Source organism: Rhinolophus ferrumequinum, chromosome 6 (assembly GCF_004115265.2).
Source record: "Rhinolophus ferrumequinum isolate MPI-CBG mRhiFer1 chromosome 6, mRhiFer1_v1.p, whole genome shotgun sequence".
In the NCBI taxonomy this organism is placed as follows: Eukaryota; Metazoa; Chordata; class Mammalia; order Chiroptera; family Rhinolophidae; genus Rhinolophus; species Rhinolophus ferrumequinum.
Genome location: NC_046289.1, coordinates 45,450,813 through 45,470,699, shown reverse-complemented (window position 1 = coordinate 45,470,699; position 19,887 = coordinate 45,450,813). Strand labels below are relative to the sequence as shown.

General features: G+C 45.4%; 1 long non-coding RNA gene and 1 other non-coding gene across 2 annotated transcripts; both read left to right on the top strand.

The window, feature by feature from the left end:
* The first annotated feature begins 3,911 nt into the window (after window positions 1–3,911).
* On the top strand, window positions 3,912–18,675 carry LOC117023990 (uncharacterized). The gene is made up of 3 exons (XR_004423298.1): window positions 3,912–4,031; window positions 17,559–17,747; window positions 18,399–18,675. It is a non-coding gene; the product is annotated as an uncharacterized LOC117023990 (long non-coding RNA).
* On the top strand, window positions 4,055–4,170 carry LOC117024348 (U5 spliceosomal RNA). The gene has a single exon (XR_004423418.1). It is a non-coding gene; the product is annotated as a U5 spliceosomal RNA (small nuclear RNA).
* Window positions 18,676–19,887: the final 1,212 nt, after the last annotated feature.

Genomic DNA, 19,887 nt, shown 5'->3' with positions numbered 1-19,887 from the left:
GGTGTAAGTCTGGGTCCAAGGCCCAAGAACCAGGAGTGCTGGTTAGAATAGGAAATGAATGTCACAGCTCACACATACAGAGTAAATTTGCTCTTTCTCTGCCTTTTTGTTCTACCGTGTTACCCCGAAAATAAGACCGGGTCTTATATTAATTTTTGTTCCAAAAGATGTATTAGGGCGTATTTTCAGGGGATGTCTTATTTTTTTCATGTCCAACAATCTACGTTTATTCAAATACAGTCATGTCATCTTCTTCTGGAACATCGTCATGATGTACTAAATGCGTCCGTCTGGCTGATGATCTTAACTGGGGTTTATTTTTGGGGTAGATCTTATTTTCGGGGAAACACGGTATTTGGGCCCCCCAAGGATTGATGATGCCCACCACATTCGTTAGGGTGATCTTCACTCACTCTACTGATTCAAATGATAATGTCTTCCAGAAATACCCTCACAGACACACCCAGAAAGAATGTTTTACTGGCTTTCTGACATATAAAATTAACCATCTCTGAGTTTCATCTTCCCAAGGTGGGAAGCCACGCCACGTGCTCTCTTGACCCTTCAGACCCAGAGCACCCTGGACTGCTTTTGTTCCGACCTGCAGGCTCAGCTTGCCTGTCTCTCTTTGGACAATAACTCTTGCCCTCTGTTTCCTTCTTGGGTTTTTTCCTTTCAAGGCTGACGGCCAGGATAAAAGAATTTACTTAAACCCAGAGGAAATGGATGCTCAGAGAGGTGCAGGTCACAAGGTCAGGAGGAAGGGTCTGGGGTCGCCCTTCAGCCCCAGAATCTTCACATTGCTCTTTTGCTCTCAGATAATCTCACGATTTTCCTCTGTGGTCCTCTGAAATGGGATGCTAGGTCCGGGCTAGGGATGAGGAATGCTTTGACCTAACTTCAGAAGAGAAAGGGTTAGAATCCCATTTCCTCTCCCTGCTAAGAGAAAACCCAACAGTCCAGTCCCTTGGTCAAGTCGGAAACCAAGCCCAGGACATTGCTGATTCCCTAGCTCTGTGCTATCCCATATGGTAGCCATGTTGGTTACTTACGTTTAATTAATTAAAATTAACGTTTTAAAGTTCAGTTCTTCAGATGCACTAGTCACATTTCTAGTCCTCAGTAGTCACATGTGAGTAGTGGCTGCCAATTTGGACAGCACAGAACACAATTCCATCATTGCTACCCTATGCCCAAAAGCTCCCAACATCCATACCCAAGGCAGGAATCACTGAGCCATCTCATTTCCACAGGGAGGCTGAGTTTGGTTCCAGCATAAAGGAGAGGTGGCTGGGTGAGCACTTGACTTTGGGAAATCTACGGAGGACTCCTTTCCTGCCCCTCTTTCACTGATTGCCCTTCTCCCCCTTCATAAAATAAGGGTTTCCTATTGTCTACCCTAAACCTTACCCTGAACGATATAAAAACCTTCAAGCCTCCAAACAAGTGTAATTTTAAAATAATTGCAATCTATTTTGAAGAAGTGAATGAGTCTGGACAACAAATTCTTGTGTAAATTTAAAAAATTTCAACTCTTTTCTTTCAACAGAATTTATGATGGGCTTAATCCAGTTGTCACCTGATCATTCATTATATGGTAGTGAGTGACATTGTTGAAACTCCTTCCATCTACTGATTTATGGGAACAATGTTTCTTAGGTTACAGCTAGAAAAATAAAAAAGAAAAAAAAAAGCATTGGAACTAAACTCTGTCTCCTCTAGCAAGAATATGCATCCATCTAATTAAGAGATGAAGTTCCAATAAAATGACACTTTTATGTTTAATATTTATCAAAACTTGTAATATATTTGTAGTGGATTGATAGAGCATGTACCACTAATAACTGTAATGATAAGTCAGTCCAAAAGAAAAACATTAATGCATAAAATTTTAAGTTCAAAGAATGTGAGAAAAGTTTTAAAATTGAATGTACTTATTTTGTCATTGAAAATATGATTGGATAATCAATAAAACATTCAGATATTGAATATATTTGTATTCATTTCTTGGGTAAATGGAAGTGGGAAAACAAGTTCAAGAACAAGGAATTATATAAAAAATTAAAATTTAAAAATTATGATGATAAGTATCAACTCTTGGGTATTTACCTTCCATTGTTTACCTTTAAAAGTGATATAACAGCTTAGAGTATGAATGTTTACAATGCACAGAATATTCATCCTTTGCATCTATTTAAACATATGATATCAGTGCTTTAGCCCCTAGGTGTAGCCATTATCATAGGGCAGGAACTTTGCATCTCCCTGCGTCTCTAACTTTCCATTACATTATGAATGTAGCAACCATGCAAAAGAGTATCAAAACAAATGTTTGCGTGGATGAACCTCGCAAACATTAGGTTAAGTGGAAGAGGTCAGTCACAATAGGCTATGGTTGTCTTCTTCCATTTAAGTTGGCCAACCAACTGCTGATGGAAAATATTTGGAAAAAATGTTACATTGTTGCTGTTGCAGACCATGTAGTCAGGCCTACAATGGTGTCACCTATACTTTTTTCTTGTCTGTATTCTCTAAATAATCAGTATGACAATTATTTACATAGCACTTACACTCTATTAGGTATTATAAGTAGTCTAGATATAATTTAAAGTATAAGGGAGAATGTTCATAGGTTACATGCAAATATTACACCATTTTATATAAGGGACTTGAGTATCCAGGGTTTTTGGTATCCAGGGTGGGGGGGGTGGGGGGGGTCCTGGAACCAATCTTCTGCAGGTACTGATGCTAAGTGACTGTATACAAATGTCCAGAATAGGCACTTTAGAGACAAAAAGGAGATTAGTGGTTGGCAGAGTTGGGGGAGGGGTAAAATGGGGAGTAACTGCTAATGAGTTCAGAGTTTCTTTTTGATGTGACAAAAATGTTGTAAAATTAAATTGTAGTGATGATTGTACAACTTTGTGAATATACCAAAAACCATTGAATTATACACTTTAAGTGGGTGAATTGTACTGCAAGTGAATTATATCCAATAAAGATGTTTTTAAAATAGACAGTATTTGAAAAATGTAAATCAAATATATGAATATATGTCAAATATGATTGACTTGTTAGCCAAAGAACCAGCAAAATGAAAAACAATTGTGCCAGCTCAGAGAAGGTGTCCAAGATGGGAAGCAGAATGTTTACACAAGCAGCTAGAAAAGAAAAAAAAAAGAGCAGCAGTTTTCTTTTCCCAAGGTTGTTCAGTTACCACAATTGGAAGAGTCCCTGTAGGCTGGTCGGATCTGGCAGCAGAGAGCCATAGAGAACAGCACATTTAATAAAGCACAGGATAAAGAGACAGCCAGGTCTGAAAATGGAATACAAGATTTCATGCCCAACAGTAGCATGAGGTGGGGCAGGAAACCTGAAACCGAGCATGTAAACTCCAATTTTAAACAGGACACTGACAGACAAAAATGCAGAATATTCAAGAGTGTATACCCCTGGCGGTGCACGGTTAAACAAACAAACAAACAAACAAAAAACCTGTGCGCCCACAACGCAGCTTAAGAAAAAGCTTAAGAAATTGTTGAACTTTTAAAACCCGTGTGCCTTCCATAGTTACACACCTCACTCCCCACCGAAGGGAGGAGCCAACGTCCTGAATTTTGTGTCATTTATTTGCTCTTTTTTCTTTTCCAATTTAACAGCTAAGTCTTTAAATGAACAGAAATCAAACTCAGATAATATATACCTAAAACATATAAAACTCAAGTCTCCGATCAGGGCGGCGTTTAGATCCCGGCCAGCCAATTCTCCGCCTCGCCGCCTAATGGTGACGCAGGGCACCGTGTGAATATTCAATTTCCCGAATAGAAAAGCGATGACTCTTATTTGCATACCCACAGTGCAGTGCATCCAGTACAAGTTTAAAACAGCAAAACTTAAAATTTCCTTCCACTTATATGTTTCTGAACGTTAGACTTTTATCTACAGAGTAACCTGGGAATTTTTATTCAGGCATTCGATCTTGACGTTAATTAGCCACCGTCACTGCACTAGTAGTTTCTTTTACTTCAGAGGTGAGTTACAAAGTTACCAACGTGTACTCTGGTTTCTCTTCAGATCGTATAAATCTTTCGCCTTTTACTAAAGATTTCCGTGGAGAGGAACAACTCTGAGTCTTAACCCAATTTTTTGAGGCCTTGTTTCGACAAGGCTACTTATTATGTCTAAAAAAAGACTACATCTATAAGTACTTGATAACAATATTTGTCTATCGGGACTTAGTTTAGTAACATCAACTGAAACTTTGTAGCTTCCATTTGTGTTACGACGCGGTTCGCTACATAATATACTTACAACAAGTGTTAATGCGGTGGTTCTGCATATGTGGTCAAAAACATTCTGAATCAATGTGACATCATGATAGCATAAAGTTGGTACTTCTCTGGGTTTTGCTTTTTAACTGACAGCTCCTGTTAAAATTCGTGTATTTTGCTATCTATACTTGTTTGTTCCTTTTCATTGCAGCACTGTCAAGTAGAAACATTTAATTTTAAACTTTACGAAAGTCAAATAAGTTAAAAGGAAAGCAAGTGTAGTTGCTTTTTAGTATATTTTAATCCAAAGTATTTCAACATGTAATCAATGTAAAAGATTATGAAAGTTATTTTTTTTCATGCTAAGTCTTCCATCCAGTCTGTATTTTACATTTAGCACATTTCAATTAGGATTAGCTGCATTTCAAGGGCTCAAAGGGCATTAGACTAACGACAGTATTGGACAGTACAGCTCTGCAGTATTAATTACAATGTATGAACAAACCAGTTTATAGATCCATTCTCCCATCATGGAGTCTCCTTCCCACCTCACCCCCACCCCATCCCTGCCCCAGATTATGGTTATTAGAGTGATGTTACTCATGGTGAGCATGTGCAAGATTTTCTTTCCTGGAATGGAATCACTGCGTCTAGGGCAGGTAGGTATAATTTTCTGCCAAAGTGAGTGTACCCATTTATACTTCCACCAATGGCCTCTGTTTTATTCTCAATGCTTTTCATCTTTACTGGCCCTTGGTATGCTGACATTAATTTTTGTTCATCTGGTAGGCATGAAAAGGTATCTTACAGTGGTTTTAATGTACATTTTTTTCTAATTTCTAATGAGGTGGCACATCTTTTCAAAGATATTTTGGCCATTCCTGTTGTATCTTTTGCTCACTTTTTCTTAGATTGTGAATTTTTTTCTTAGTGATTATAGGAGTTTTTTACACAGCCTCTATACTCCAGACTTTAAGTAGTAATTCTTTGTTGGTTATATGGTGCAATTATCTTCTCCCAATTTGGGGGACACGAATATTCACTCCATTGCAAAACCCAACTTGATCATGTTATAGTTTTAAACACTGTAGCATTCAATTTGCTAATATTGTGATTAGACTTTTACGTTTAAATTCTCTAGCCTGTAAAAATATTACTTTACTGTATTGTCCTTGTCTTGTTTTATTATCAAGAATATGAAATTAATAACATGAGCTGGGAAGTATTTCCTCTTTTTATTTCAAATCATATATATATATATATATATATATATATATATATGTTTTAAAGTTTATTGGCACACAGTTCATAATATTTGCTATTATTTAGGTATCTGTAATTATGTCCCTTTTTTCATTCCCAATATTTATTTATGCCTTTTTTTTTTATCTTGTCACAAGTTGTCAGTTTTATTAGTTTTCTTTTTCAAGGAACCAGATTTGGAGTTTGATGATCCTCTCTAGCATATCTTTTTTCATTGCTAATTTCTGCTTATATCTTCCATATTCTCTCTGTTTACCTTCTTTGTAGTTTTTCTGTTGTTTCAAGAGGAATTTCTGTGGTACTCAACAAGCTACTTTTTAAATTCATTTGGAAATGGCTCTAGACTAGCCCTGTGTAAACCCCTATCACAGCAATATTTTAAGTCACCTCACACCTGGTCTCTCATATTCTGCTGGATGTTATCCTTATCTCTGTGTCGTGTCTTTCCAGCCAGACTAGGAGCTCCACCCCCCCACCCCACTCCCACCCCCACCACACACACACAGCCTCAGTCTTATCCTTCCTGTAGCCCCTTGTCAGGGCCATGGAAATACTAGTAGGTTCCAGGATATGTGGAAGATCACAGCAGGAGGAAGACAACCAACCTCTCAATAAGTAGTCTCAAGAGGAACCAATCCTCTCTGTGAGAAATTGGAGGTAAGTCTCTCCCTGCCTGCGGTGACAAGCTGTCGCTTCTTCGCAACACCGGCAGTGAGAGAAAGAGAAGGGGCGGCGAAGGGTTAAGAAAGAAACAGAAATCGGGTGGCCCGGTGGCTCAGGCAGTTAGAGCTCCATGCTCCTAACTCCGAAGGCTGCAGGTTCGATTCCCACATGGGCCAGTGGGCTCTCAACCACAAGGTTGCCAGTTCAATTCCTCAAGTCCCGCAAGGGATGGTGGGCAGCGCCCCCTGCAACTAAGATTGAACACAGCACCTTGAGCTGAGCTGCCACTGAGCTCCCAGATGGCTCAGCTGGTTGGAGTGCGTCCTCTCAACCACAGGGTTGCCGGTTGGATTCCTCCAGTCCTGCAAGGGATGGTGGGCTGCGCCCCCTGCAACTAGTAACGGCAACTGGACCTGGAACTGAGCTGCGCCTTCCACAACTAAGACTGAAAGGACAACAACTTGAAGCTGAACGGCACCCTCCACAACTAAGATTGAAAGGACAACAACTTGACTTGGAAAAAAGTCCTGGAAGTACACACTGTTCCCCAATAATAAAGGCCCATTCCCCTTCCCCAATAAAATCTTAAAAAAAAAGAAAAAAGAAAAAGAAAGAAAGAAACAGAAATCAAGAAAGTTTTGAAACAGGGGCCCAGGGTCTCCCAGCCTCAAAGGACTGAGAGCCCCGAATCGGGCCACCTTGTGGCTTTTATCGATGCACATACAAGGAAGTAGCATTGTTTTTTCTAGGCTCTGTGAGTCTCATACACCATACCAGAAAACTGGTTCAAACCAATCACCCTTGCCTGTTGAAAGTCCTATGATTTATAAATAATTATTGTTTGTACCTCCCCAGGGGACAAAACCTTTATGTTGAAAACTTACTGAGATGGAGAACGGATGTTATCACATCTAGAATCACTTCCCAAGCAGGTTGTGGGAAGGAATACAGCCACAGAGGCAGAAGCTCTCCTTAGCCGGGGGAAGGTGGGGGGCTATGCCCACCTCTATCAACCCCATGAGTTCTCCTGGTGGTCCCTATATGACTGTGCCTGTCTTTTGTCATTCCTTTCTTGAGGAATCTTATCCATCATTGGCTAGCCAGCCATCCTTTGGGGCCAAACAAAGAGATGGCATAAAGGTGAAGCAATGTCCCTGAAAGGAATAGTCTCACAGACTCTTCTTTCTTTTTAGGGTTAGGTACGAGGGGACAGACGGGCAGGCTGCTGCATGACAGCAACATGCAAATGAGAGGATGGATATAAAAGGGAAATATTTAGAAGTGATATGCAAAATACAACATTTCTCTGATCTTCCAAAACTAGACAGTAACATGGAGGCTTTCTGCAGAGCCCCTCCCTAAGTCCTCAGTAACAGGTGTGACCTGCTCCAGAAAGGTGGAGGAAAACAAGACAGGAACCCAGCACACACACACACACACACACACACACACACACACACTTGCTCTAAATGCTGGAAGCTTGAGGTACCTTGTGTCCTCCACACAGAAGGTCCACTGCCCAGCCAGTTCCTGCAGCCAAACTGTGGACGTTGCTCTGGCTATACTATGTGACATGCAAAAGCCACTCAAGGATGCTAAGGCTAGGGACCTTCACTCAGTGATGGCTCTCACTTTGGGTGTCCTCAGGGGGTGAAGGGGTCCCTCCCACATGCTCAGCCTGCCGCAGAGCCGAGAAGACAGCCTCAGGCATTCACATTCCTCAGGGCCCAAATCAGCGCTGTTTGGGGGCACCTCACAGCCCAGAACCACTGCCCCAGCCTCCCTGGGATCCCACATCAGCACGTGCCAGCTGCCTCTCCTTTCAGAGCACCCCCCACCACAAGATTCCCTTTCCCATCCAGCCTTTCCAAAGGCAGCCCCAGGATGGTCTCCAGAACACATAGGAATTCTAATTACACCCCTTTCCAGAACAACTGAGTTATTGTTTAGGGGAACCCCTTTCCTGTCATTGAGAAGCCTCTTTATTTCCTCAAAGGTAATTTACCTCCTGAGGTGATGCAGAGAACGCTCTGACCCCCCGCCTTTTTTTGATGAAGAGACCAAAAATCACTCAAGTTCAATCTTCCCCAGGCTCCTGCTGTTATACTGTCAGCCTTCATTCATTCATTCCACAGACATTCCCAAGAATTTCGTTAAATACACAATGTATTATTTTTTCTCCTGAACCCCACATATTGAACGAGTTTTGTCCACTGCATGTATCAAGTAAGAGTTTATTCATTTTCCATTTCTAACTAATCAAAAGCATTTCTGATCACCAACTAGAGTTCCGCTCAGCGTGAGGAGACCGGTGTTCTCCCCGAGTGCGTCTCATGCTGGCCCGAGGAGAGGGTGTTGAGGAGAGGACACATTAAAGCTGCTCCCACCTCCCAGACACCTTCTCCGGTGCTGAGAGTCCTCAGCCCCAGCCTGGAATCATTGATCTGTTGTTTGTGGACGCCCGGGCAGTGGGGCTGTGGCAAGAGTGTGAAACTGTGTGGGGGGGTGTGTCCTCATCCCAGCTGTGCCCTAACTGGCTGGGCGACCTCTTCCAGCCCTGAGTACCTTCCCTGGGGCTTGATCTCTCCACGTGTCAGGGGAGGGCCTGAGTTAGGTAATCTCCAAATTTCCCTCCAGGCTCTGACATTTTATGATGCTAAACCCGGGGCTCAGGGGAGTGGAGATAAGAGTGTGACAGAAACAAACAGCACTACCTGTGATCAGAATCCTCCTGCCTTCAGTTACACAGCTGATCTCACCAGGCCTGACTGACACACTGCTCCCTGTGGGGATGAAAGACGCAGCAGTGCCAAAGCAGGGCTGCACAGTCACGCCAAGATGGCCAGGTTGGACACACTGGCACATACCCACACATACTCACACACAGGCACAAGCACACATTCACACTCACACGTGATGCACATAGGTGCATACACACACAGAATCATATATGTGCACATGCTCACACATCCACACATGTGCACATACCACATGCACAAACACGCTCACCCCAAATGCTGCATGCTGCACAGCACCACGGAGTCTGGGGACCCGCTCATTTTTCTGCCCTAGGTCACCAGTTACCATTTCCTGGGGTTAGTCTGTGAGGCTGGGTATGGGGCATCCTGCTGGCCCAGATGTGTCAGCCTCTCCCATGGGACTGCAGCCTGGTTTTCCAGAGCAGTTAGCAGGCATGGGATGCGGGCTTTCCTCTGAAAATGTGCTGCTCTGGGTCACCACTGCTGGTTTCCATTTGCTCATATTTCATGAGTCTTAATCCTTCTCCAGTATGTGCCATAGGGTGATAGAGGCGGACAGAAAGGGAGCTCTTGTCTCTGACCAGGGCCGGGGAGGGGAAAGCAGGAGTGAGAAGGGTGGCTGAACAAACAGCAAGCAGATGATAGGAGCTGACTCGGTACTGGCCCTCCCAGGGGAGAACCCCAATAGTCACATCTGAATCCTCAGCACTGGCCACAGAACCTGGCACCTCCTGGGTTCAAGAAATGTTTCTTGAAAGGATGAATGGATGCCTGACTAGATGAGGGAGATAAGGAAATAAAGACACAAAACGAGGAGGAAAGCAGGTAGGGAAGGGGAGATGACTAAACAGAGTGTGGACAGGCCTGGGGAAGCTTTTCTTTTGACATGAAATCTGTTCCTGTTATGCTGCCGCCCTGGGTGATCTCTCTCTCTGAGCCTCAGTTTTCCCATCTCTAAGTTGGATGTTCCTTTTCCTCAAAGAGTCATCGAGAGATTCAAGTGGAATAACAGAATAAGAATAGTGCTTCAATTACTTCTGTGAAGCAGGCACGATGATAATAGTATCTACCTCATGGGTTTAGTGTTAAATGTATTAACAAAGTGCTTGGCCCTTAATCTGTGCTATATAAGGGAAACTATTAAATCATTTCTAAATCAGCTAAAATTGTTGGGATTGAACTAGGTGTTTATCAATGGGCAAAACTCCTGGCATCTTCTTTTGTCCTCAGAGCAGCCTTTGGAGAGATGGAAGTGACCCCACACGACCGAAATGGTCCTGGTCCTCGCACAGACTGCGGGCAGAGAGTAACGATGCTCAGTCACCTAGGGGAATCATTCAGCAGCCGGCTCTGTTAGATTCACAATGCACGTGCCCCAGGGCCCAGCGAATCCTCTCATTTCTACTCTATAGAAACACACACTGATGAATACAGTGAGACAGTGTAAGGATGCCTATTGCAGCACTGGAAACATTTTGGAAATATAAATGGCATTATGTAGTATACCATATATTTGACTTCGGTGCATGTGGAAATCTATAATTAGAGACAAAGGCCCAGATGGATACCCTAAGCTGATAACAGTGATTACACAAAGAAGGGACTGGGTTTGGAGTGGTTAAAAGAGGATTTATGTAGCATTTTACTTTGTTTTTTAAACAAAGAGAATGTTTTCGTATATTGTTTGACTTAAATTAATAATAAAAAAAAATGTTTAAGGCATAGAGCTACTTAATTTTTTAAGGCATAGAGCTACATTGATCCAGAGGGAGGAGGGATTTGGGCAAGAATGAGAGAAAATCCAGTATCTGTAGGAGTTGGGGAGAGAAAGAAGAGAGATTTGGAGGTGCAGGAGGAGGCATGAGCTGATGGGGAGAAAGGTGGGCAAAGAGAATATTCAGGACCCTTTGGTGCGTGGCATGTAAGAGAATTCATCCTCCAGCACCTCCTCCCGGCTGTTCATCAAAGACTACTTAAACAGCTTTCCAATTCATTTTTGGATGTTGGAAATGTAAAACTGAGATTTATCACAAGGCAGACAGGTTTTTTTGGGGGGGGGGGCGGGGCAGTGGTTACAACTTATTTGGCAAATATTTATGGTGGGCACTGGGCTGGGCCCTGAATGTACGGGGGCAGGAAGAGCTCCACAATGGCCTCTATTACACTGAGGCAAACCGTGCAATGAGGCAGACACAAGGGTTGTGGAAGCAGAGAGGAGGGAAATACAGGACATTGGTTCTACCTGAGAGTCACGAAGGCCCCATGGAGGCAGAGGTGGGTACTTGACGCAAACATAGTAAGAAGAAATGGGAACATGCATCTCAGGCTATGTGGGGTGGATTTCCTTCCAAGGTTCTAGGTTCCGATCTATGGGGTTGGAAGGGTCCCAGCGGCTGATGCTAACAGCACCCGCCTGCAGAACCACTCACACTCCTTCCCTCCACACTGAGAAGTCTCCAGGAGTCCAGGAACAAGCATCTGGCCTCTGAGCTGAAAATCTTAGGTCCCTCCCCCAAAACAGCTGGCATCATTGGCCTCCAGATGTGATGCCTTAAAAAGGACACAGCACCACATGTGAACTGTTTATGGCAAAAATATTATCTGACTCTCTAGTCAGAAGGAAACATGAGACAAATCTACAGTGTGGGTCACCCTGCAGGACAACTGACCTTGTCCGTTCAGACATGTCTGTCAGGAAAAACAGAAAAGGCTGGGGCTGTTCTGGAACGGGAGAATCAAGAGCCCTGCCAAGCAAGAGAGTGGGCACGTCTTCGTTGGATCCTGGATCTGGGAGACCCAGTGAGGTGGACACTGTTGGAACAATTGGGGACATTGGATAAGGGACTATATAGTACATAATAGCTTTGAATCTTTTTTCTTCTTCTGTCTTTTAATGATGGAAACAAAAAGAACATTGGGCAGAGGCAGGGAAGAGAATCCACTGTTTAGCAAGGAGAACAGAAGCTTGGGTACCAATCCTGGCCTGCCACTTCCTATCGGTGATAACTGAAACAGCTTTGTGAACGCTGGGAGCCTGTTTCATCAACCAAGAAAGTGGGAATTCAGGAGTTCCCACCTCATGCGTGTGGCTGTTGAGGACACACTGAGAGCAAACAGGAGAGTCTGTGGCCAGTGGGTTGGTTAACTTACTTCAGCCAGCAAGGAAGGGGGAACCAGCACGGGCTGTGCAGAAAGTACCAGCAGACCATCCCTCTGGGGGCGTCCTCCCCCTTGTGGGAGAGGCAGACTGGGGTCTGCACCCCTTTGCTTCTCTCCACCACCCCTGCCCCCAGCCCGTTTCCCAGTCAGCCCAGAATAGGTGCTCCCAGCAAGATTCTGCAACTGCGGGGGACAGCCTGGAAACATGGCTTAGATCCCCTTTGTTGGTTTCCAGCAAATTAAAATTTATCTCTCAGGAAGGAAATGAGGGGGTCAGACTTTTTTGTTGTTTTGTTTTTTTCTTCTTCTTAATGGGCCCTGATGAAGGAAATGAATGCAGGGAAGGGATCAGAAATACGATCTACTGCTAGCCGGCTCAGAAAGGTCTGGGGGCTCCCTGCGCCCTCAGAGGAGGCAGCTGGGCACAGTGTGTTTTATTATATAATTAACCTTGACCCTTCTGGGTTCAAAGAGAGAGGTTAGTTGGAAATAAATCAATAGTCTGGTCTGGTCACTTCAAAGGCTTCATAAACCGCTGGAAAATTCCATGTTGGTTCAGTGTGTAAATTGGAATAGGGTGTGCAATTCTTTGAGAAACGTGGGTGGAGGTGTGTCTAAAATTGAAATTAATCGTGTGTCTGCTTTCTTTAATCAAGCCATCGGGCGTCTTTATTGTGCATCTTGTTGGGGAGATGGGTGGGAAGGCCCAAGAGAAAACACAGCGTGACGTCTGTGTGACCACTGGCCAAGCCACGAGGACAATAGGCATCTCTCCAAGCTTACTGTGCAGCCCTGTATTTGGTCATGTCTGGAATTCTCAGAATCATTGCACCATCACCATCATAACAGCATTTATTGCGTTCTTACTATGGACCAGGTACCAAGGATTTTCCAGTTATTTTCTCATTTGATCCTCATAACAACCCAATTAGATAAGTACCGTTATTATCTCGATTACAGATGAGGAAATTGAGCTGCAGAGGGGCTACAAAGCAAGTCCAGAGCCACTTTGAGGTTTTCAAAATCTGTTTCAATGCCATGGCTTTGAGGAATAAAAGTAAGGAATAAAAATAAGACCAACGGAAGAGTTGCAAATCACCCAAAGTCTCCAGTCTCCACGTTCTTTTCCCCCAAGTTGTTAGAAGGTCACTGGAGCCTGGGGTTGGTTTCTCTTAAAGTCTCTCTTTGCATCATCTCTAATTCACCTTTCATCTTTTTCTCCTTTCTCTTCATCTTTCTTCCTCGCTCCTCCCTTCCCTCCCTCTTTGCTTTCCTGCTTTTTTGTTTTCTTTCCACAAGTCTTTTCTCAGTGTTTTGGGCTGAACCATAACAGTGCTGGTGGGTCATAAAGAATAAGACACTGTGTCTGATCTCAGGAAACTCACATGCAAAGTTCTCAGAGCAGAGATGACAGACGTACATCTTGTGTATATTATGCTGCAGATGGAGACTGTCCTGTATGGGAGGGTTAAGCAAGGTGCCCAGGGAGGGCAAAGGGAGGAGAAGTGGTTCTAGCTGGAAAGGATCAGGAAGGATTGGGAAGAGGCAGTGTTTGGAAGGATTGAGAAAGGAGGAGGAGGGTGGAATAGTATTCCAGCCTGAAGGAACGTGCAGAAAGGCCTGGAGGCACACGGTATGCAGCAGTTCCTGACAAGCCAGGAGCCCAACTTGGAGGGCTGGAGCCGATGATAGGAGCTAAAAATGAGGCCCTGCTCTGATTATACATAATGGGTAATAGTAATAGCAAGCGTGGTCCTGAGTGCTTTACATAACTGGCTTGTTTGCTGCTCACAACGACCTAGCAGGTAGGTGCTATCTTCATCCGTAGTTTATAGAGGAGGACATGGTACCAGAGGTTAAGGGACATGTACTGGGTCACGAAGCCAGCCAGTGGCTATGTGGAGATTACAAACCCAAGCTGGTACTCTTAACCGCCGGCCTGGGCTACGCTGCCACTTGTGCAGAGGCCTTGAATGCCGGCCAAAAGCATTGCACTGCTCTGGGAGCAGTGGGGAGCTATGGCAGGTTCCTGATCCCACTTGCATTTTAGAACATACCCAACCCACCTGTCATGCAGGATCTCGGCTCCCGCTCCCCGCACAAGAACGCAGGATATGGCAAGGCCAAAAGGGAACAACAACGGAGCCACAGATAGGGGAGTCATATCACTATATTCTCGATGGCGGCTGTTCGAGACACAAAAGCAAACATCCGCCAGTACCCCAACGAGGGGTCTTCCTGCACCCCAGTCTCCGGCGGCAGGGCGAAACACAGGAAGTAGGATCCACACGATCCGCAACCCGCCATCCACGCTTGCTCACCGCACTTGCTAGCCGCAATCCGCCATCTGCTTCTCTGACAAACAACAAACCCCAGCGTAGCCACGGCAGTTGTATTAGTGGCTAATGGCTAACCGGTAACAGCTGATGGCCACCCGGCCACAGCGGATGGCCATCTGATTACAGCTGATGGCCATCTAATAACCAAGCCAGCACCTTTCCACGTGAGGCCGAGAGCCTGGAAACTGCTCTCTGGGACTCTGTCCCCACACCACCTACTCCAGGGTCTGACATTCCTGGGTCTCTCCTCAGTATTCAAAAAGAAAATCTCTCTTTCAGTCAACTTAAACCATTCCCTCCCTACCTGCCCCCAAGTTCCCTGCCCCTTTCTCAATACACAGGCAACAAGTCAGCAGACAACATGGGCTTAGAACAAGGAGGCCTGGGCTCAAGCCTCAGCTCTACAACCTCACTTCTCTGGGCCTCAGTTTCCTCATTTGTTAAATGGGAGAACGACAGTAAGTCGAGCCCTGCCCAGTACAAGGCTGTGTGAAAACTCAGATGAGGTAATGCAGAGGTAGTCTATCAAACGCCACAACAAGTAATAACAGAGGTGTCATTATTATTATTGGGGCACTAAGGACTCCATAGAGGCTCTTTCCCTTCCCTGAGGAAGCTCCGGGTTTTCTGACCCTCTTACCAGATTCCCTTTCCACCTGACAAGCCACATAAGGCCTTCCTTAGACACATCAACTGTGCAAAAGGCATATGCTCTGCAAGTCTAGTAATCATTCACTCATACATTTATTGTAATGCAGGCTCTCTGGTCCCGCTCCTGCTCTCGATGGGTGGACACAGAGTATGGTGAGGCCAAAAAGGAGCACCCACGGAGCCATAGATAGGGGAGTCATACCACTATATTCTCGCTGGCGGCTGGGTTAGAGACACAGGAAGCAGGAGACACACGATGCGCAATCCGCTGTCCGCTTCTCTGCCAACCAACCAACAATCGCCGAGTGTAGCCACGGAAGTTGTATCAGTGGCTATTGGCTAACTGGTTACAGCTAATTGCCAACTAGTCACAGCTGATGGCCATCTACTACCTGAGCCAGCACCTTTCCACATGAGGTCGAGAGCCTGGAAACTGCTCTCCTGGCTCTGTCCCCACAAGCATCTACTAAGTGCAGCAAGTGGTAGACTCCTGACTGCTCAGAGATCTCACCATGCATTTCACACCTCCAAGCCTTTGCTCACACTCTGTCTTCCGCCCTGTATGCCCTTTCCGCCTTCTCCAGTCCTCTTCTGAGCCTTCCTTAATCCCAGACTTCAGGTTTTCTTCTGTTGTCACAGCTTGTTGCTGGTACCCATACGGATAGATTGCAGTTATTTTGTTTTCAACCCTATACTGTCGGCGGGCTGAGTGTGTTTCTCTTGTATGGGGCAGAGCATATCTTAACTGCTAGCTTCAATCAGATGTGGGTAGAGATTCGACCTTAGTCTCCATAGCTGTAATCTTCACCAATTCCACAGGGTGGCAGCAAAACCCTCAAGTCGCAGCCTTTCTCCCAGGAGCACAGAGCTTCCAGACTGGGATCCTTGGTCCAGGGGTTGTCTGCTCCAGAGAGGCCAGGCCAGGTGCAGAGGGCCCTTCAAGCTTACTGACTACTTTCTATGGCCCCCCCACCCTCCACTCTGAGTAACTTTGCTGTGCCCACCCCAGTTTCTCTGTCTATAACAATGGGATCTTAACAATGGGATCTTTTGAACACAAACTACGCACTTCACTTATTATGAACTGAGTCCTCTCAGCAAATTTTTTTTTTTTTAAGACTTCTTTTTTGTGTGTGTGGGGGGAACAGGACTTTACTGGGGAACAGTGTGTACTTCCAGGACTTTTCCCCAAGTCAAATTGTTGTCCTTTCAGTCTTAGTTGTGGAGGGCACAGCTCAGCTCCAGGTCCAGTTGCCGTTGCTAGTTGCAGGGGGCAGAGCCCACCATCCCTTGCGGAACTTGAGGAATTGAACTGCCAACCTTGTGGTTGAGAGACCACCAGCCCATGTGGGAATCGAACCGGCAGCCTTTGGAGTTAGGAGCATGGAGCTCTAACTGCCTGAGGCACCTGGCCAGCACCAGCAAGTTTTAAATGATAGCTTTATGAAGATGTAATTCACAGACCATATAATTCATCGATTAAAGTGTGCAATTCAATGGTTTTTACTACTCTGTTCTCAGAGTTACGTAACCATCACCACCATTTTAGAACATTTTCATCACCCGCCAAAAAAACCGTGTACCTATTAGCAATCACTCCTCATTTTCCCCCAACCCCAAGCCCCCAGTCCTAGGCAGCCACTAATCTCCTTCCCTTTTGCCTATTCTGGACATTTCATAGAAATGGATTTATACAACATATGGTCCTTTGGGACTGGTCTCTTTCACTTAGCATGTTTTCAAAGTTCATCCATTTTACTATTAAATAATATCCTATTGAATGGATGTACCACATTTTGTTTCTTCCTTCATCAGCTGATGGACATTTAAATTGTTTCCACTTTTTAACCATTATGGATAATGCAACTATGAATATTGGTGTACAAGTTTTTGTGTAAACATGTGTTTTCATTTTTCTTGAATATACATCAGAAGTGGAACTGCTGGGTCACATAGTGACTATATATTCAGAATTTGAGGAACTGACAGAAGGTTTTTCACAGTAGCTACACCATTTTTCATTTCCACCAGCAGTGGATGAGGTTTCCAATTTCTCCATATCCTCAAGAACCCTCGATATTATCTGACTTTTTGATTCTAGCCATTCTAGTGGGAGTGAAGTGATATCTCATTGTGGTTTTTTTCTTTTTTTGTGTGCTTATTGGCCATTTGTGTATCTTCTTTGAAGAAATTCAGGTCCTTTGCCCATTTTTAAATTGGATTACTTGTCATTCTATCATTGAGTTGTTATTATTATTGTTGGGTTATAAGAGTTCTTTATATATTCTAGATACATGTCCCTTATCAGAGACATGATTGGCAATTGTTTTCTCCCATTTTGTGGTTGTCTTTGCATTTTCTTGATGGTGTCATTTAAAGCACAAAAGTTTTTAATTTTGATGTTGTTTAATTTATCTATTTTTTTCTTTTGTTGATTGTGCTTTTGACATCAGATCAAAGAATTTCATTTAATCCACAGTCGGGCCAGGCTGTGGGTATTTGGATGGCCAGGGCCAGACCCTGCAGCATGGTTGTGGTGGGCATGTGGCAGTGGGTGGCCAACAGGCCATCTGTGTGTTCAGGAGCTCCAAGTCCAGCATACATCGCTCGCGAGCTCAAGGAGCAAGGCCCTTCCCTTCCAGGTCAGCCTGACTCCACCCTCAGTCCTCCTCTCAGCCTCTCCTCTCCCTCCTCCCTCCGTGGCTCAGGTGGCTCCTAGGGCCCAGGGAAGTAACAGAACTCCTGAGTCAGTCCTTATAATACCTCTTTGTGAGCGGGGCCTGGGTTTAGATGTCCCCCTCCCTGACTCTGGCCTGATCTAGAGTTTAGGACAGTCCCTCCCATCCTTGGCTGCTCTCACTCCTCCATGTCCTGTTTCCAATCCAGATTCCTCCCACCCCCACCCCCCAACCCCCATCCTGAGCTGGTGACTCCCCTCACTGCCCTACTCCCCCCTCTCCAGGTAATAGCCCACCTGCTTTCCATGTTCAGCCCCCCACCTTGCTCCTCTCCCTCTCCCCTCCCACTGGTCTCTGACTGTGGCCTGGCTGGGTTGAGTGGAAAGGGTCCAGGCAGGGTGTGGCTGCCCTGGGTTCCAGCCCTGGCTTTGTCGCTAACTTCCCTGTCACATTGAGCAACCCCTACCCCAGTTGCCTCATCTGTTTCATAAGGGGTGAGTGGTCCCTTTCAGCGCCGTCATTCTGATGTCTACCACCCTGGGAAAGTGGGGATCTCAGGCTTGCACCAGCTCCCCCTGGCTCCCTCACCCCTCACTGCTTGCTTCTAATGAATAGGCATTCCCTAAGGTGGATGCGACATTGTGATGTCCGGGGCTAGCTTCGAAATGATGATGCAGTTTCCACCTGGCTCTCCGTCAGGATGCTTGTCCTTGGATCCCAGCCACCAGGGTGTGCAGAATCCCAGGCCACATGGAGGTGCTGGGGCCGCAGCCAGCATCAGCCACCAGATATGGGAGCCAGGGGCTTTCAGATGATTCCAGCCCCAGGCTTCAAGCTGCCCTGCTGATGCTGCGTGCAGCAGACAGCTGTCCGGCTGAGCCTTGCCCAAACTGCAGAGTTGTTAGCAAAATAAATGTTAGGATAAACTACTGAGTTGTGGGGTGATTTGTTACAGAGCTGTAGCTAATTGGAGCAGGTTGCAAGCCCTAGCTGCGGCTTTCTGCCCAAAGATTGTGTGTGTGTGTGTGTGTGTGTGTGTGTGTGTGTGTATTTCAGTCTGAGGTCTCTACACTATTTGAGATCTCAGGACCCAAACTCCAGCTGGGCCACTCAGATTTGATACCTATTTCTGTAAACTCCCAATTGGAATCCTGCTTCTCCCTCTACCTTAGCCTGGTTCAGGGCCTTGTTACGAGGCCCTGCCTGTATTTGCATGTAATTTGTGTGCAATTTGCATATACCTACATGGGTCATATTAGGTGATTTCTAAATGTTTACCTGATGCCTCCCTGGGGGAGATGTTTGCATCTTGGACTCTGGGAGGGGACAGGGGCACTGGAGGTGACTTGGTCTACTCCCACCCCTGCAGCATCTGTTTGAACAGATGACAAACCTACCACTTCCCCAGACAACCCTTGGATGGCTAGAGCGGTTGAACAGTTCCTGTGTTTGCCAAGTTCTCTGTAGAGAAAAGTGAGGTAGTCTGCCTACATTTGAGCCTAGTTCTTTCCTCTGCGAAAATCAGAGCAAGTCAACCACTTCCCCCTGAGATGCAGGACGTGGTGGCCTCAGACTCTCTCAGTCCAGCATCCACAGAACTATCACCATTTCTGGACCGACCTCGGCCACAACCACCCTGGTAGGTCTCTTCCAGAAGTGCCAGACCAGGGGCTTTCAAACGTTCTTTCAGGAGCAGAACCCTGTTTTAAGATGAAATCTAATGAAGTGCCCAACATACAAGACAGAAAAAAGTGGAGCTGCTCTTGGTGAGGGTGGGCAGGGGGTGTAGATGCCCCCGGAGAAGTTCCCCCATGCTCCTCGCCACAGCCAGCGAACCCGGCTTGCAAACCACTATCCTAGTTTGTTCCTCTCAAAAGGTTTTCTGGGTACAGAACCCAGCCCTTCAGACCTGCAGAGCCTTCTTCAAGAAGTGAGCCCTGGCTTTCCATTTCAGCAGCAGAGGGGACACGGACCTTCTAAGCCGTTGCATTACACTGTTGCCTCTCGCTGAGCTTGAGGCCCTCTGAGACCTCCAGATTTTCGTCAGCACAACCATGTTTAAGCCAAATCTCTCTTGGCCTATCCTAAGCCTTGGCAGCCCGAC